Raw genomic sequence first — 6,765 nt, forward strand, 5'->3', positions numbered from 1 at the left:
CAGGTGTGGGCCTAAAAAGACTATATATATATATATATATATATATATATATATATATATATAAATTAACACTGCTTATTTAGAATTTCAATATCCAACTTCTGCCCCAGGTCTAACAAATGCACTTCTGGTGTGGGCTTACATTAGCAAATACTTTTCTCTGGACCCAAAGGAGGGCTCTTTCATCCATTCACTCATTCATTCAAGGACTCGTTCTTTGCTGGCCTGCAGTGTACTAGATGCCAAAGGAAAATCACCCGTGAAAGCATCCATGGTGGGGACTGGCACAGCAAATGGTCACTCATTTTCTCCTCTTTACACAGGTTTCTGAAGCAGCCATGGCCACGGTACCTGAACCTGCCAAGGAAGTGATGGCTAACAATGGGTCAGTGGGGAGACTGGTACCAGTAATGCGAGCAGGGCTCCCTTCTCAAGAGTGCAGTGTTAGCTGTGCTTAGAGACCAGATTTGTCCCTCATCCTGCCTCTTTTAGTGGCAAGCGGGGTTCCAGGGCTGGAAGGGGTCTCGAGATCCAATAGAGAGCAGCTGGGGTACCTGCCCCGCCTCCTAGGCTGCTCCAGGAATATGCCCATGGAAACTGCTAGCTCCAGGCAGCCCTAAGGAACAAGCTGTTTGCAGTTTCCAATTTACAGTGAAGATCACTTGCAGGGAAGGAAAATTCATCCTGTCCAGGGGACATAACTGAGCAAGCTCTCTGCTTTTATTACAGTGACAACAATAATGACCTGTTATTTGAGGCTGATGGCCCCAAAGAGATGAAGGTAAGGCCATACGCTTAGCTCCCAACACATGCAGGGGCTCGGGCAGGGGAAAGTCTCAAGGAAAGGGCTCTGGGCCCCCTTATTCCTATGGAATTCTGTGATGAACTGACTCGCCTTCTCCAGTGAGACTGATGCAGGCCACTCCTCAGTTCCGGCGGCACCACAGCGGTTCACTGAGCCTTGGTGATGGTGGCCATGCTTGAGGAGGGTGAGAAGAAATGATGGTAGAGAGAGTGTTTGCTGTCTCATGTTGGCAAGGCAGCCAAGGCTTCAATGCACAGTTGCTTCTCCTTTTAGAAAAAGGGTTCAGCCCTAAAACTGATGAAACTCTGTCAATCACTAGAGTCGAACCCTGAGACCCATTTTCTCCAGCCCTGGGTGGGTGTGTGGTGTATCTGTCTGACCCACCCTCCCACTGCCCCTGCCAGGGGCTGGAGCCTCTGTGCTGGGCAGGAACTTCTTGCTTTCCTCTGAGCTGTCGGAGGTCTCTTTAACTGTCTTCAAGACGTTAAACCATTCTTGTGCCCAGGGGCAACTTCAAGCCTTATTACACTTACACAGTTTCTCTGAACAAAGGGAAAGTGGGAACCTGTTTCACAAATATCAACCACAATTTTGGGGGGTTGTGGAGGTTTTTTGGCCCCAGGGGGGACATGTAGAAGTTCCCAGCAGGGGAACCACGCACCTTTTACAGTGTTTGCAAGATGCTTATGCAACAGCTTTTAAAAGACGAAAACTTGTAGAGAATAATTGAAAACTCATTGATTGAGCATAGAAGTATTGATAATATGATCATCACAGCCATGAAAAATTTAATACATAGTCTTGTGCTTTGGGTTTCCAAACAGGTAAAAATGTAAGAAGGCATACATTTATGGTTAGGTGGAGCATGTGTCAGAAAACACAAACAAGGTTAAAATGGGATGTATTCTTGAAGAATACCATGGAGGGTGTCAGAGAGCCCACATTCAGGTTTGGGGTCTGCCTCTCACTTGCCACATGCCTATGGGTAAACCACTGAACCTCTCTGGGCTGCAGAGAGATGAAAGATTCTCTGGAGAAGCTCTGTTATCCCCTCCTGCATCCCGTCTCATGTCAAAATGGGAGTTCTCAGGCCCAGCCACCTACCACACTGACATTCTTGATCTATCCACAGTGCCGCACCCAAAACCTTGACCTCAGCCCTCTGGGAGATGGGAGCATCCAGCTGCAAATCTCCCACCAGCTCTGCAACTAGAGCTCCAGGCCAATGGTGTCTGTGATTGTGGCAAAGGAGAAGCCGATGAATCCCTCCTCCCAGGTCGTCTGCGATGATGACCCAAAGAGCATCTTTTCATCCGTCTTTGAAGAAGGTACCTAGGGAAAGCTGAGGGCAGATAGGATATCTCTGGTCCTTTCCGTCTCAGAGGCCATAACTCAATGGTCAACTAAACTCTCCTGAAGCTGAAACCCTTTAAAAGTAGAAGGCCCAGGAGTTCCCTGGTGGCTCAGTGGAATCCAGTGTTGTCACTGCTGTGGCTTGGGTTTGCTCGCTGGCCCAGGAACTTCCAAGTGCCAGAGGCACAGCCAAAAAAATAAATTTTTTTTTAAATAGAATGCCCAGCAGTGAGAGGAAAACAGAGAGGTCTGGAAACCCAACTAACCACTTTTGTAGTTGAAACAATTCTTTTTTTATTTTTTGTCTAACATCAGAATGTTTTGTTCCCTTAAAAGGAATTCTTCTTTAATGAAATAATGATGTACCTGGCTAGTGCTATTAATCAGAGGAATGGAGGCTTTTCTGGAATTTATAGGCATGCATAAAAAGTACCCAAAATACTATATATCTCCATACATTACTACATATCATCCAATTTGGTGATGGTTTTAGTTTTCTTTTGCGTTATTGATATTATTCTTAAAACAGGACCTGGAGGAAATCACGTTGTGGCTCAGCAGTTGCCAACCTGACTAGTATCCATGAGGATGTGCATTCAATCCCTGGCCTTGCTCAAGGGTTAAGCATCCAACATTGCCATGAGCTGTAGCGTAGGTCACAGACAAGGCTCAGATTCTGCATTGCTGTGGCTGTGGTGTAGGCCGGCAGCTACAGCTCTGAGTTGACACTAAGCCTGGGGAATTCCATGTGCCATGGATGTGGCCCTAAAAAGCCAGGAATAAAAAGCAGGACCATGATAACTACTCACAACTGCAAAGCTCCCAGTCATTCTCAGGGTGCTTTCGGTTACATTTTATCCCTGTGAGTCTCAGAAGGTCCCTGCTGGGCCAGTGTGTGCCATTGCCTTTTTGCAGAAGGAGTTCTGTGGCTCTTCCACAGCAAGCAATAAAGCTGAAGCTTGAACCCATATCTTAAGGCACCGGGTCCAGTGTTCTTGTCCACCCCAGCTTCCTCCCCACCAATATTAGAATCAGACTGTGGCTGACCTCCCTCAGATGTCTTCCAAGGCACCAGATCCTGCCGCTTCACATCATGAGGTTTGCTCTTCTAATCTTCTGCCTAAAAGACACCTCTGCTCCACATTTCAGAGCCCATTGTCCTTGAAAAGCATGCCAATGGTTTTCTCTGTGATGCCACCCCCGTGCAGTCCGTGGACTGCAAACTCCAGGACAAAGATGAAAAAGCCCTGGTGCTGGCTGGCCCACATGAGCTGAAGGCTCTCCACCTCCTCAAAGGGGACTTGAAGAGAGAAGGTACCTGGGGACACCCTCATTCTTTTCTTGGCCTCCTGGAAACGTGCCAATTATCTCTATCTTCAACAAAGTAGACCATTTAGGCAAATGATTGACATGAATGCAATATCATGGAATACAGAGTGTGTACATGCTTTATGGAGGTCCTAGCAAGGATGCCAGGATGAGGCCCTTAGCAGGTTCATTTTCAGCAAGAGAGGGGACAAGCACATCCAGGACCACAGACCAGCCAAGTCACTTAAAGGCAGTGCGATGTCAGTGCTTCTGTTGGAAAGGGGTCATTTGATGGACAGGACCTAACTACCTGTGGGTGCCTTCTTCCTGTTGTGGAGGTCAAAACTAGAATGGCAAAGAGATAATTTGTCCGTCCTCATTCCCAACTTTGCCCACTTGCCCCTAACATCCTTCCCACCCAATACCAGATGGTTCCTGAGAAGCCGATCTTACTGACGAGCAGGAACTTGTATCTCTGTCACTGTCACTGGCCATTGTTTCAAGTCTGGGGAGCCCATTGGTGGTGGGACTCTGCCTGGCACCCTGCCACTGTGGCTGAGCCCTGTATGCAGGGGTGTGACCGGGGGGCAGATCAAAGGAGCAGTGTGGTCTCATCCAAGCTGCTGACCTTGGAGAGAGGCATCACAGGGGGAAAGCTTCTCAGCCTGGCCAAAACAATTCTGTTTCTCCAGAATTGCATCAGAAGCACAACCTTGGGGCCTCCAAGGGAGACAGCTGTGACTAAGGAAGATTAAAATGAGCATCTCTCTTTGGACCACTTCACCTAGTCAAGCAGCCCTCCTCCTTCAAGTTCATCCCACTGGCTGCTCCATGTTCCTGAAACAGATCTGTGCCTGATGTCCTTTAGGAATCTGGTTTTACTTCTTTTCTTGCTGTTCACATTGGTCAGACTGTTCTGGTGTTGTGGATAGGCACATCACCAGGCAGGGGCAAGATGGCTTGCTTTCTTCTAAAAATCAGAGCTTCTAATTGTTTACTGCCACTGTGGTGAGGCTCTGAGAAGCCCCCAGACCCTTCTTTGGGGAAAAACCTGATTCAACCAACTGAACCTGTTATTGTCTGGGAGAAGCCAGCTCTCCTGTCTATGAGGCCATAGGAATTTTGGATGCCAAAGAGGATCCTAAATGGCACCAGTCCTAGGCTAAGGGTCCAGTGCTTGGACCAACCCTGCAGTGCTATGTCCCTGACCACAGGCCCCTCTCCTTCCCTCAGTGGTGTTCTGCATGAGCTTTGTGCAAGGAGATGACAGTGATGACAAGATACCTGTGACCTTAGGGATCAAGGGAAAGAATCTGTACCTGTCTTGTGTGATGAAAGATGACACACCCACCCTGCAGCTGGAGGTGAGTGAGTACCAAGGGCTGAAGGCCCTTCTTGGGCTTCACTGAAGCACCCCCAGCCATTACTTCCAAGACAGTGACCTCTTCCCCCCTACCCACCCCCAGAAAGTCTGGGAGAAGAACCACTTGGTAATTTTCCAGATGTGTAAATAAGTTGAATATAATAAGTTCAGGTAAGGGTTAATGCAGGTAACTTTCACTCCCATTGTGGCAAGTTAAATCATTCTGCTGATGTGCTTACATCCTGCTGTTGTTAGCCCCCCATCGATCATACAATGTTGGGATTGGAAGGGGAGTCTCTTGTTAGGGTTGCTCCATTAGGTAGATGACACTTTGGGAACTTAATTGATTCAAAGCACCTGTCACCTGTCATCATCTCCATGCCACTCCCAACATCATACTTGCCCCCACCAGCATTCCCAGCAAAAGCTTCCTCTCCAAGTTGAAGTCATTCTAGCCAGGGCCATGAGGAAATACACAGCACAAGTCCCTGGAGCCTAGGTACTTCCAGAAGCTTTCATCTAATTTTCACTTTCAACAACTTTCCCATCTGTGTCATGCTCCCTACCATTTGGCACTGTTTCAGAAAAGGATGAGGGCTCTTTTGGTCACCATACCGAAGGCTGAGGTCACAAAGATATGTCAGGGCCCTGGCACTTGCCCCTGTGACCTGTTTATATGTTTCATCTCTAGCTGACCTGGAGAACATCTTTTCCCAGATCAGAGTAGGGTATCTTTGACCTGTCCCTTGCAACAAATGTGTATTTCTGCTTTGCTGCAGGATGTAGACCCCAAAAGTTACCCAAAGAGGGACATGGAGAAGCGATTCGTCTTCTACAAGACAGAAATCAAGAACAGAGTTGAATTCGAGTCCGCCCTGTACCCCAACTGGTACATCAGCACCTCTCAAGCAGAACAAAAGCCCGTCTTCCTGGGAAACTCCAAAGGCCGCCAAGATATAACTGACTTCACCATGGAAGTCCTCTCTCCCTAAGGAAAGCCATACCCAGAGGGTCCACATGGGCTGAAGAACCCCGGAGGCTGGCAGAAGGGGACTGGAAGAGTTGGTACATGGTTGCTGCCTGAATTTCACTATTGTCTAATCGATGCCCAGCTGTCTTCCCTAGATTAGTGCTAAGGAGATCCCCCTGCCCCCCAGTGAGGAGGAACAGCCCCCTCCTCTCCAAGTCCATGCACAGACCCCATCCTCTAAGCCAGCCTTCTCTCACCCCTTCTCCTCACTCAAAGCCAGCCTGGTGGAAACCATGGCACACTAGGGTCACTGGCAGTCCTCTGTCCTTGGCACCCAGCTTCTGATGATCGATCACTGAACTATTTATTTATTTAATTGTGGGTTGGTCTATTTAACTTAATTCAAGGGGGCCAAGAAGCAGCAGTGTCTGTGAAAGATCTTAGTCTTCCATAGCTATGGAATCAATTTCTTTGGGGTGAGTGTGCCACCTTTAAAATCTCTCACCAAGCCTGAAAACATAATAAGCTCAAATTATTTAAAGAAGAATGCTTATGAATAAAGAAGGACGATCAGATTGTTCAATGATTCTGAAATAAATGTCACTGAAAAACATCCTTTTCCATGTGGTCATTGGCTTGCCTTGGCTCTGACATAGAAGGGTAAAGATAAACGGTACCATGAATGTTCTCTGTGTGGAACGAGAAACCTTCTCCTTATCACTGAAGGCGGAGTACTTAGGGACATCACTGGCCAGCGAAGAGCAGCCTTTATACCCCTCCCTTTCATTTCTATTTTTCCACAAAAGTGTAGTTGGTGCACAAGGGTCATCTGAAAGATAGAATTAGCTAAAATATTCCAGGGAATAGTGGTTGACGGTAACAGCTGCCAAGTGTTTCTCTATTCATTGACTCAGCAAATATATATTAAGCAAATGCTATGCACTGGGGGTTGGAAATTGAGAAACA

General features: G+C 47.4%; 1 pseudogene; it reads left to right on the forward strand.

Annotated features, from left to right (window-relative positions):
* Positions 1–338: 338 nt before the first annotated feature.
* On the forward strand, positions 339–6,412 carry LOC110258095 (annotated as a pseudogene).
* The last annotated feature ends 353 nt before the right edge of the window (positions 6,413–6,765 follow it).

Source organism: Sus scrofa, unplaced genomic scaffold (genome assembly GCF_000003025.6).
Source record: "Sus scrofa isolate TJ Tabasco breed Duroc unplaced genomic scaffold, Sscrofa11.1 Contig1214, whole genome shotgun sequence".
Classification (NCBI taxonomy): Eukaryota; Metazoa; Chordata; class Mammalia; order Artiodactyla; family Suidae; genus Sus; species Sus scrofa.